Source organism: Aythya fuligula, chromosome 1, assembly GCF_009819795.1.
Source record: "Aythya fuligula isolate bAytFul2 chromosome 1, bAytFul2.pri, whole genome shotgun sequence".
NCBI lineage: Eukaryota > Metazoa > Chordata > Aves > Anseriformes > Anatidae > Aythya > Aythya fuligula.
In genome coordinates this window covers 72,140,479-72,152,809 of record NC_045559.1, presented here as the reverse complement: position 1 = coordinate 72,152,809, position 12,331 = coordinate 72,140,479, and the positions used below count along the sequence as shown (strand labels likewise).

The window sequence follows — 12,331 nt, the reverse complement described above, 5'->3', positions numbered from 1 at the left end:
TTTAGTTATGAGGGATCCATAGAAAGAAGTGGGGAAGAGGAAATCAAAAATTCCCATGAGCTGCACTGGATATCTTATCCTTTTTAAAAATGTTTTTAAATAGAAGTCATTTTCAAGGGCTTACAGAACAGATTGTTTAATCATTTTTATTTTTTTTCTTGAAGAGAGTTGAGAGTAAAACAAGAAACTTACAGTTGTTATCTTTGCAAAAGTATTCCTGAAAACAAAAATAAATTAGTATCAGTTACTGATTCAACTGATTTCTACTTCCACAAGAAAGTTGAGAAGAAATAAACCTTTTTGGTTCTGTCCTCTCTTAGAGTAAAATTAAACATGAGATATTTCTTTTTTCTGACCCCTTCCTAAATCTGCAGTCAGCCATTTGGAAGTTGGAATCGCACTGAAAAACAGAGACTGGTTAATTTCAAGGGTATAGAAAAGCAGAGGAAGGTGACATTCTCAAACCTGCCGAAGAACACTAAATTGGTTTTCCTTTTTACATTTTTAAATGGGCAGTTCTGTGTCCTTAATTGCTCTTGGAATTCTGTCAATTTTTATTAATCTATTTATTTATTTACTTATTTATTTTCTTCCCCTGCAAGCAAGTTTGCCTCAGCAGCAGTTTTTTTGGTCCCATTAAAAATATTATATCTTGGCAGTAGGAAAATGAGCTGGAAGTAAATACTCAGACTTCTTCAGAAACTATCCGACTAGTTCATATGCAGAAACAATTAGTTTGAAAATCAGGACATTTAGGGCTTACGTAACTGGCCTAAGAGTTTTAACAAACCATGGCTCATTTTTGATACCTTCTCTTTTTTTTTCCCTATACCTCATAACTTGGAATTAGTGGTCATGCAACAAAGTACTTCAGTAGGAAAGAGAAACAGAACAGTCAAATAGAGAGCCTAAATATTTTTTACCGTATGCCAATATTGACCAAAGAAGCTTGTCTTTTATCTTTTGTGCTTCTGTTTTATTTCCTGTTCAGTATCTTTCATGTTCCTGTTTTAATCTTTTAAAAATTTGTGTTCTCCTTTCACTGCTTTTTGTAGTTCATTAATCACGTTGCACTGAACGGTTTAATTTCCAAATTACTGATTACATTTTATATTATATGAAAAATAAATATATATTTTTAAAATATGCTTGGCAAGCATAATGCAGCAGTAAAATTTTACTGGACAGACTTAATAGCAGAGCAAAGATTCAGTGTTCACCCAGTGCATTTGGGAAACTATTGTTAACTTTTATTGCCTATAAACTGAGACCTCATTTTTTTCCCCTCTTCTCACTGAACATCAACTGTCTCCACACAGACTTGCTTATATGGATTTGATTGTAATGTAACTACAGTTGGAGAAGATGAAACTTCTCAATTGTATCCTGGAGATTCTCAAACACAATAGCTACTAAATTTAAACCAACAAGCCTGTCCTTCTTAAAGCTCTCTTCCGCTCTTCCTATATCAATGCCCTCTATATTTATCTCTGGAGGAGTAGACAAACTATGTGTGTGTTGTTGGGTTTGTTTGATTTGTTTGTTTTGTGTGTTGTTTTTTTTTTTGTTGTTTTGTTTTGTTTTGTGAGCATATCTCGGAAATGAGTATGCTGCAAATTTGTTGTGCAAGTCCAGATAGGTGCTGATTTACATGGAACAAAAGAGTAAATGCTAACAAAACTTGAACCATTTTACTTGTCATGCAGGGTCAAAAATACTGAATTGTTGATAGCTGACATTTATCAATTTAAGCATGTAGTCATATCAGCTTTCCTTTCAAGAGAGAGAAGTGGAAAAGAGAGGTTTCTGAATAGGTTCACAATCCATGGGGTTAATTTCCCAAAAGCACCATGAATGGAACAGGCCTTAGTTGCTCAGAGGAAAAGAGAGTTTAAAAATCTTCACCTCCATTTATTTATTTTTTTTGTTTGGGGTTTCCTTTTGCTTACTATTAGCACAATTAAGCTACTTATGTTCTACAATCTAAATAAATCAGGCTCTAATTTAAACAGACTTTTTTTTTAGTCGTATAAATAAGAGGCAGCCCTGATCTTAAGAGTTGCCAGTTTCCATGTGTGATCTTTGCTTTGTCTGTCTAGGCTTTTTGTGTAGGGGAATCGTGCCAGTACTTTGCTGCCACTGTTAAAGTAAAAACTATAATTACATTGTCAAAATAATATTTATAGTATTTTCGGGGAATAATTGTGGGAGTGTGACGAATATATTATACTCATCAAACTTTTATGTAAACATAAGCATGAGTTTCTTATTTGAGTTATTGGTGTTGTTTTTGGCCTTTGTGTTTTTCCAATCTGTAAAAATAATATTGGGACATTCATGGTCTTTGTAGCATTTGCAGAGTGTATGCCCTAAAAATCAGTTGATACATTATCTGGTATACGTAAACTGCTATTTGCACTTGTATTGGGATTTTACTCTCATGTTTCCATAGCTTTAAAAAATCCTGCGTTTTTAGAGTTTTGCTATCCCCTAGTTATAGCTCAGAGCATTTTACTACTATACCAAAAAGGAAAGTTTTAAGCAATTGGTTTGTTCTGTTGGTATTATTTTTTGTTTGTTTGTTTCTTTGTGTTAAACTCACTAATTTTTAAATTTTTTCAAAATCAAATGTGAGCCTGGGTACTTTTGAAAGGTGACTGTGAGCATCTCCCAGAAACATCTATGCTATGAGAAAAGTATGAGGTTTTCTAATGACAGACAGTTGCCCATTTGCTAGTTAATGGTACAGGGAAGACTTAGGCATTTTTGCTGCTGGGTAATTTTAAGTTACCAGGTGGAGAAAAAAAACAAAACACAACACCTTCAGTCCTGTCTGTACGACGGTTTTAACTTTAGAACTACTCTCTGTGCTGTGTGTTTGGTGAATATTTTCACAGTTTTTTAATTAAATGTCTGTCTTCAGAACATCTATGGCAAAGATGACAGCCATGCAAGTTTCACCCTTCTTAGGTATGTCACCCTGATATCACCTTTGGTGGATGGGAAGGATCTCTATGTTCACAGTTTGATCCAAAATCCATTAAAGGCAGTGGAAGGAGACTGACTTGGGTGGCCTTTGGTTCAGGTCTTTGTTCCAGGTCTTTGTTCTTGGGCTTTTTTCCAGGAACTGCAAAATAGGAGCCATTTTTTACACCTCTTTCAGCTGCCCACAGAAAGGAGAAAGCCAAACCTGGACTACAGCAGGTCAGAATTGTCATGAGAATTCAGCATTTGCTGAATTCTCTTCAACTCTTGTGTATGTAGTATTGCCTCTGCCTAGAGTTCCTCAGCTGCTGGTGCTGTGGGGTTAACTCTTGTTCTGCACAGTGGGACTTGCACGGTTTGAATCTTGTGCAGTGTGAGGCACAAACTCCCTGTGCAGGGCTGCTGTGCTCCTTGAGGGCCTGGATTTTTCATCACTGTGCCTGGCCTGGCTAGCACAGTAAACTGCATCTATGTAAGACAGCAATAACTGTCATTCTGAGTCGATGTCAGTGCTGCGTTGTTTTCAGCATGATACCTCTGGGTTCGTTCACGTGGCTTGGCTGTGATTTCTAGTATTAATATGGAAACTTTACATGCGCCTTAATTTCTTTCTCTTATTTTGTAACACCTGGAGCGGAATGAGGTTTGAGGAGAGGAAGTTTAAATGCATTGAGAAAAGGCAGGTTTAGGACAAGGGACACTATTTAAATACAACATTTTCTTATGCTAATGAGAAAAAAGGAGGGGTGGGGAGAGTGAGTGGAGCTTTTAACCTAAGAACAGAAGCCTGAGGAGGACTTGAATCATCGCTTCTAGACCCCTGACACCACTAGCAATTGTAGTTGTTTGATCTTGTGTCCAAACATAGGAAACTCCAATCTTGCTTTCTTATTAAAAAAAAAAAAAAAAAAAAAAAAAAGGCACCCTTTTCCTAATTCTGATGTAAATTTCCTACTGAGTTTGAGTCCAGTGGCCCTTTATACCTACCCTTTCCCCTGCCCCCCCCCCCCTTTTTTTTTTCCCCTCCTACTTTGGGCTTGATTCTCCACATGATTCCTGTTGCTTCTGCAGTGATTGACTAGTTTAAACTGTTTTACCTTGAGAGATTCCGCTATCTGACATGCTTGAATTGGATGTAGTAGAAAACAGACTTTGTAACAGTGACAGAAAAAAGCTAGTGCTTTCCAACAGTGTGGTGTTGATTGCCCTGATGTTCATGGAATTTCTTTTTAATTGTTGTACTGGTAGGCAGAGACAGTGACTTTTAGGGTTAATGCTGATCATTCAGCTCCTTCGAAGACAGAGACTAATCTGAGTTTATCTATCCTTAAATAGTATTCATCTATCCTTAAACGATAACAAGGAGATCAATGGGATACCTTGTAGGGTTCCTTTTTATAGTTGCTGATACTACTCTTGGGCATTGTGTATAGCTGTTTTTTTGTTTGTTTGTTTGTTTTTTTGTTGTTGTTGTTTGTTTTGTTTTGTTTCGTGACTGTGTGTGTGTAGTTTTTTTTGGTGTTTTTCTTTTTTTTTTCTTGCTCCTGCAATTTGGAGGCTTTCTAGCATAGCCTGCCAAGATGTTGCTGATTTATGACACATGCATAGTGGTTTTAAAATGTGGATTGATATCCACTGGAAGCACAAAGGAAATGGAGTTTGCTGATGTCTTATTTAATTAGAATGGATTCTGGTTACTTTGGTTGAGGCTTAAAATGAACAGCAGTGTCTGTATTTCGGTGGACCTTTAAACAGTGTTCTGTAAGCACTTTTCTCCCTCCCTCCCTTCCTTCCTTCCTACTTTTCTCTTTGCTATACCCTACCCTACCAGCAAATATGTCTGAAAGATTCATAATGAGGCAGGGCATGAATACACGTGAATCAAAATTTACAGAAATATCTGTAGATTTAACATGGTGACCATTGGGTTACTGTAAAGGTGTGGAAAAAATAGCTTTTCTATTTATGAAGAAGGTACAAAATTTGTCCCTGTCTCTTTCTTTAGGTAGAAAGGCTGTGGTGTTTCTACTCTGCTCTGACATCCTATGCGGAATCAGCAGCTGCATGGGAAGCTCTACCATGAACAGGGCAATCATAATTCTGATGGTCTGACCTTGCAGCATCTGTTTGGTGCCTGTGTGGATATAGCTTCACTCCTATATCAAAGAGGAACCAGTCTTTATTTCATAATCTGCCGCTAGGCTTTGGACAGGATCCTGGAGTTATTTCCAGTGATCTGTATAGTGTGGGCCACATGCTTCTTTCTTGTCTTGTGGTTGTGATGAAGGAGAAGCAGAAGAAGAAATAAAATATACTTTACATTTAAGATTACATTATGGTATTACGGGATATGACCACAGAGAGATTTTATTGTTGTTGTTTGTTTCTTGTTTTTCCCCAACCAGGAGTTCAAGATCAAGATGGGAAGAACAGGGCAAATAAGTCTTTTAATGCAGACAGTTTCCCAAAGATAGAGTATCTTAAATTTCTTCTGTCTATGCTATATTTAGTTGTTTTCACTTTACTGAGGAAGTGCCCTTTCTAAAGAGCACTCTTGGACATCTGCAGAAGACTGTTGTTCTTTGTGCTGAGAAAGTGAAGATAGATGGGGGATGGAAGGGAACTGGAGGACGATCCAGGCAAAAAGAATGTCAGGCATCTGCATGTCTTTGGATAAACTGTTGCATGTTTGGATCAAAATCCAAGTAGTTAAAATTGTGTAAAAGTTCACCATGACATCCTCCAAACCTTATGATTATCACAGCTGTGTCACAAATTCTGTACTCTCCAGGTACGTGAACATGATTCTGATGGAAAGGGAGGGTGCTGTCTGTAACTGTGACCTTTGAGATACAAGCCATGAAACTCTTTCATTCTACAGCATCCTTTCCTGTAATGGTTTTGTGCTGGGAGAGAAATGCCTCATGCCTCTCCATCTCTTAATGATAATTCTTTCTACTGCCAGCGTAGAAAGGAAAAAGTGTCAAGATTTGTGCCAGAGGACATCAGGTTCATTCCCCTTTTTCCATGCTCTGGGCATAGTTGATGTAGTGGGGTATGGAAGGGACCATAACAAGAAGATGAGAAGAAGCAAACAACCTTTAAATATGTATAAAAATGTAATGCCCAAAAACATGTACATGAAAACGGTTGTTGTGTATTAAAGTGGATATGGAAGTAACTACGCCAAATGTAAGTTTATTTGTTGATCTCTGCTATTACAAAAGGACCATGATCCATTATTACCCAAATATACAATATAAATGGTCCAAGGTAGAAAAAAGTCTGATATCCTTCCTATAGAAAAAGATCATTTAACTCTTCTAAAGAAAATGTAAGAACTTGAGTAGAAATTTTGGTTTAAACAAAATGATGTCTACAGTGTGCCATCAAAAATAACAATCATGGTAACAATAAATAATTTGAGAAGTTTGCTCATAATCTTGGTTAGTACTTTAGATTTTAATCATTTCCTTTTATTTCTTAGACCTGTGCAAGGTATCATGTAGTAGTGTGTCATATGGTTAGATGCCACGAATAACGCATAGTGGGTGGCCAGTCTTTTTTTGTTATTTTTCTTGTTTTCCTGGCATGGTTTAAGTCCATGTTGAGACTCCCCAGGACCTCAAATTTGCTGATTTTGCTGGAGCAGGCTCTTTGGACTAGGCTCTTTAAAGAGACATGGTTAGATTTAGACTCGACTTTTAGGTTGAACCCCCCCCCCCAAAAAAAAAAAATTACATCCTGATGCATGTAGGAAGCTTATAAATACAATTCTCACGTCTGCAAACACTTACATATGTTTTACTTTACATAGGAGAGTAATCTCAAGCATGTGTTTTTGCTATTTCTGGGGTTATAACAGTCTAAAGGCATAATAAATGCCTTTAGACTTCAATAGATATATTTTTTTAAATAAATTAATGTACTTTATTTTTTCTTTCTAAAAATAAAACAGTGCAATTAAAATAACAGAAGGTAAAGAGGACAGTCCAGTCACTGTATTTAATAAGCTTTTGCTAGTGCTGTATGAATCAGAATCAATATGAAACTGATTTCATGGTAGACTGTCCAACTGACTTTTCCTGGTAAATGCACAAATACAATCTTTGGAATCTACCATTCTGAGATCTTGTTAGAACGTAGTTCATGTTAGAGACTAATTTAGCTCTCTAACAATTGCTTCCAGCTCCCTTCTAATTCACTTGTAACTTTTCATTTGCAAAGCATGTTGTTTTTTTTTTTTTTCCTGTTTGTTTTGAGGCACATTCTCCTTTGTGGCAAAAAAGAAAAAAAAAAAAGAAAAGAAGAAGTTGATCTTTTGCCTAGACCCTTATCTTCCAAAACCGGAATGATTGTCCAGTTACTGAACAGAATGTTCTGTTAATATTAGAGTTGGCATTTCTGAAGGGAAAGAAAAAAATTGTCTTGTTTTCTTTTCAAGGTGGAGGAGATAGAGTGGGACCAGAAACTTTTTAAACACAAAAAAGTTTTTACCATCTGTGGTATTCCACAGATGGTAAAAATGGGTTACTAGGCTGCATTGCAGCAAGTGCAGTACAATCGAGGCAGAAATATAATCAGTAGCTAGATGTTCATTTTATTTGCAGAAGTAAAATACTAAGCACTATTTTAATAACTTTAAATGACAGAGCCCGCATATGTATTGTACGTTCATTTTGAGTAGTCTAGACAGACTGTTTTCCAAGGAAAATACTTTTTCATCACTATTTGTGGTATGATTCATGGTGGTGAAGAGGCAAATAACTCTTTTTATGACTGGAAGTTGCTTTAATTTGCAGCCACAAGGAAACAAAGCAATGACCGAATAATAGTGGTGGAAAGTAACGTTTTATAGTAATGGAGGTCTACACCTTATGTTGTGTTGAAGGTTTTATTTCTCCAGTGATAGTGACATCTCAAAACATATTGCAATTGTTTACAAACAATGGAAAGAGGTCTATATTATGTCTTGCAGCCAGATTTGCAAAGCTCACAGGCTTCTTAAAAGGCGTGCAGTCTGTCAGCAGATGGTGACTTTTAAATCTTTGTGCATGCAGCCAGGGTAGAGAGGGCACGCCAACTATCTCTTTTGTGCGCAGCTAATGGCTAGCAAAACATTAAGAGATTTGCAAGTTCACTAGCCTTATGTTTGCAGCCTGGCATTTGGTGTTGTATGTCTTCATACATGCTTGGATTGGATTTATTTTATATGCTCATGTAATGCCAGTTTACAGTTGGACAATTCATTACACAGATGGCTTTTTTGATGAGCGAGGAAAGCAAAAGGCTAAGTAATGTATTTATAGCTATCTGCTGTCTGCCCCAAATAAAAATAATAATTAAAAAAAAAATCTCAGGACTGTTACAAGTTTCTGTAGGTGAGGTCAGGGTTTTTTGAAGTGTTTGTTGTGCATGTTTACAGGTTTCCTGCTCCCGACTGGAGAACAGGTAGTAGGAATTCAAAACATTTCTAACTACTCACCAGGAAAAAACTTGCTTTCTGTAGGGAGGACCTAAAAAACATGTATGAATATAAACTTCTAAATAATATCCACTACAGCAAAATATGTTGCATAATAACTTAATGTTTGTGTGTAGTAGCCTAATCAGGAAGGCCATGGGGGGAAATTCCATTTAATCTTGTTAATAGAAGAGTTTATTGCTGCCAAGCATTTAACTTCAGTACTGGAACTTTGGTAACTTTTTTGGAAATATTATCACCTAATAATGTGGAGCAGAAGGAAACAGTGTATTACTTTTAAAACATGATACTTAAATGTCTGAATAACTTCAAGTATTTAAGGTTTCATCTGATTCTGCAAATGAAAATGACACTTTGAAATTACTTTTGAAGTGTAAGGAGCAATATGCAAGGTCAGGCCTGTGAAATCTTCACATCTATTTTTCAGACTGTCTGGGTAGTACTGCATTATAATCAAGTGAAAAATGTGTACTATAGTTTGATTCAATTTGTACATGATTGTAAGAGATTGAAAGGAAAAAGTGGAGCTATGCTCTTAAAGGCTGTGGTGCATTTAAGCTATCCTTGTGCAGAGCTGTGGTGCATTTAAGCTATCCTTGTGCAGAGCTGTATAACAATTGACTCACCTGTTGCATGGATGGTACTGAGTGATTCTAAAACATCAGTTTACATGTAGACAAACATACCAAAATACATTAGGAAAAATGTTTCCCATTGTACATGTTGCCCTGTTTTATAAAGATTTTTTTTGTAGAACCTAGAAAATCCTCCATAACCAATGCAGGCTGGTTGTGAAAGCAATGTGTAATCTGAGTATTTGCATTTGCTAAGTAACATCCTGCTTTTATAGGAACCATTGAAATCTCAATGGAGGAAAAACTTCTTCAGCTCTGGGGTTAATCTGTTTATCAGAAGTTAAATCTTAGTACATGTAATTTTGCAGTGGTTGACCGTCAGCTTAAAAATAGTTTTGTTGACCACACAGTATAATTTTTTTTTTTTTTTTTTAATTAAAGTTTAGCTGTGCATGTAGATACAGAATCCATTGTTAAAGTCAGTGCTAATAGATACCAACGGCTAGGGGGATGGACTTAAGGTGTTAAAGAAATTGTTACTATGGAAAGGACACACTGTTGTATAATTCTTTTGAGTCGTATTTCCTAAATAATAGCTAATGCTGGAAAGAGTGTTTGGCAATCATATTTAGCTTCATTAAGATCTGTAAGCTTTCGGGAAAAAAGTGAAATAGTCTTTTTTTCCTCTTTTTCAGAAAATATTATTAAATGCATAGCAACATTGTTTCAACTGGTACACTGTGTAATAAACTCTGACCTAATTATCAACTTCTTGATTTTTCTTGTTTTTGTTGAAAGGACAACGACCTGTTGGAGAGGAGAAAAGCAGTATATCTATTCTAGAGGTTTCTAAGCACAGTTCGATGATGTGTTGCAGCAGTCAAGTCCACCAGATGCAAAACAAACTAGAGAAGCATGCAAGTTGAATGCTACAAAATGACTTCCATCATTAGGAATGCAATACTTCGCTTATATTGTAGTGTGTTTTTTTTTTGTTGTTGTTGTTTTTTTTTTGTTTTGTTTGTTTGTTTGTTTGTTTTTTTAACTCATGCATAACTGTGGCTCATGCTATGAATTAACAATTAGTTGCTTTATTGTTTTTTGTGTCCCCTTCCCTCCCCTGCCCCCCCCCCCCCCCTTTTTTTTTTTAATGTAAATGCCGGTGTATAGATTTTCAGTGCTCAAACCAAAAGTAGTTAGCTGGTATTGGTACTAGGTTAGTACATTTTATGTGAAATCATCTTTGGATATAAATGTGACGTATCTGATATTTGTGTGTTCCACGATCACCAAGTGCACCTCTGAGGGGTGTGTGTGTGGTGATAGTGTGTTTTTTCACTTTTTCGCTTTTTCTCTTATATGTATCTATGCAAATACTAGTGCAGTGTGATTCAGAGAACTGTGGCGAGCTGCTCTGGTTGTGGTGCTATAATGACCTTGAATGCTCTTCACCCCCTGTTGATAGTTGGCTTTCCACCTGTGACTACTCGACATGGTACAGAAGAATTCACACTTAAGTACACTAACCATATGCCATTGAGCTGGCGTCACACTGAGCACTCCCAGAAGAATTAATTTTTATGTAAATATTTTTTGGGGGTGGGCAGGAAAAAGAAGTCTAGGCATTGTAGAAGCAGTACAGCAGTTGTGTTGTTGCTGTGATGGAGCATATGATTTGGTTGGACGGATTCTGAGCTAGGTATTGTTTTCTGTTCTCTTTACTCCTGGAATAGGTCAGTTACATTAGGTGTTTGTAGAATCACACATTTCTCTAAAATTGCTGAGATTCTTCACAGTTAGATTACTTTCATAAGGAAACATTGCAATATTGAGACATCGTTTTCTGCTTAATTGTGAATAGATACAATTGCTGTTGTCTCACAGATTATGCGCTTACTCGTATACTGATTTGTGTCCTCTAATTGAAGGAAAAATGTTAGCCACTATTGGTCAAAAACAGGCGCTTAAATATTAAACTCTTTCATTTTTCATGGTGCATTGGCAGAATCATCTTTACTGGATCCTTCTTACTTGTTCAGGAAATCAGGATCAAAGGAGGACTGTGCTGATCGCTTGCTTTCACAAATAGTGACTTCAATGTGTGATTAATGGAGAATTTGTAGTTAATTTATTATGATATTGCAAATATTTTCTTATTACAGTTGTTACAGTAAGAATGGCAATATTTAAAGGATCTTTATTTTTTTCTCTAGTCTGAGGTATTTTTGACAGCTTAGTCTCTAATGAGAAGCGTAATCGATATCTGGAAGAGGTCATGCAAATGTAAGGTAAAGATCAGAGTGTAACCAAATAATGTCATTCCTATTTGAGAGGTCTTTCTCATAGTAGAATAGAGTTTACCAAGAGAAATATACCCTATTCCTAGGGTTTACTGCCTTGTTAGTTTTTTTTCTAGGAGAGAAATATTTCCATAAGATGTTTGCTAGAAGAGTAGCTTGCTGTCCTTCAGAAAAATGGAGTCAGCAGTCTCCCAGATGCATGGGAGAAATGGAAGAACAATGATGGGCAGAGGGGAAAAAAGAACACACACAAAACTAACAAACAAACAAACAAACCTGAAGATGTGCAGGTAAAGAGAACAGAGATACTAAGAACCAAAAAGAAAAGGAGAAGATAATTCAAAATGCATTATGGAAATGACATACATATTTTGTGTGTAAATAAGGTACATGGGAGAATAAAATTTACTATTCTTTAAGCCCATGTGTCATCACTTTAGACTTGCTTTCTTTTTGTTCCCAGGAGGACATATGCCAGGACCTCTGTAGGAAATCTGTCTGCTAGCTGGCGCAGCACTTTTCAAAGATACCTTATTTTATGGTTTCAGAATGTGTTAATATTACTCACCTCCATCTGTAACAGGCTGCTGTTTATAATATCTGCTGAACTGCATTGCAGTATTTAATTTTAAGTTACTTTGACAAACTTAAAGAAGGATCAGGCTATTGAAAGTTGTCAGTAGTGCCAAAAATGTTTAATTTTGTGGAGTCTGTGAGTTCATGCTTTTGTTTTACCTTAATTTATATCTTTTGACTTGGGAGGAGGGGGGCGTTCTTGGATGTGAACATGTATAATGAAGTATCTTGTTTCTGGATTTTAAGCCTGTATTTAGAGAAAGCTGAAATAAATTGCAATTTATTTTTGCAATTTGCAAAATGCATTTGCAATAATAGTGGAAATATGTTATATTAAGTAGTGTTAAAATGGAATACAAAGTTGTTTGGTGCACTGGCTTTAATTTCTTTGGGGTAGAAATCTGGAAGTG

General features: G+C 36.2%; 1 protein-coding gene across 1 annotated transcript in view; it reads left to right on the top strand.

Moving 5' to 3' along the window:
• ATXN10 (ataxin 10) overlaps window positions 1-12,331 on the top strand; it is a 106,878-nt gene that overhangs the window by 17,634 nt on the left and 76,913 nt on the right. The gene's annotated exons all lie outside the window — the stretch shown is intronic.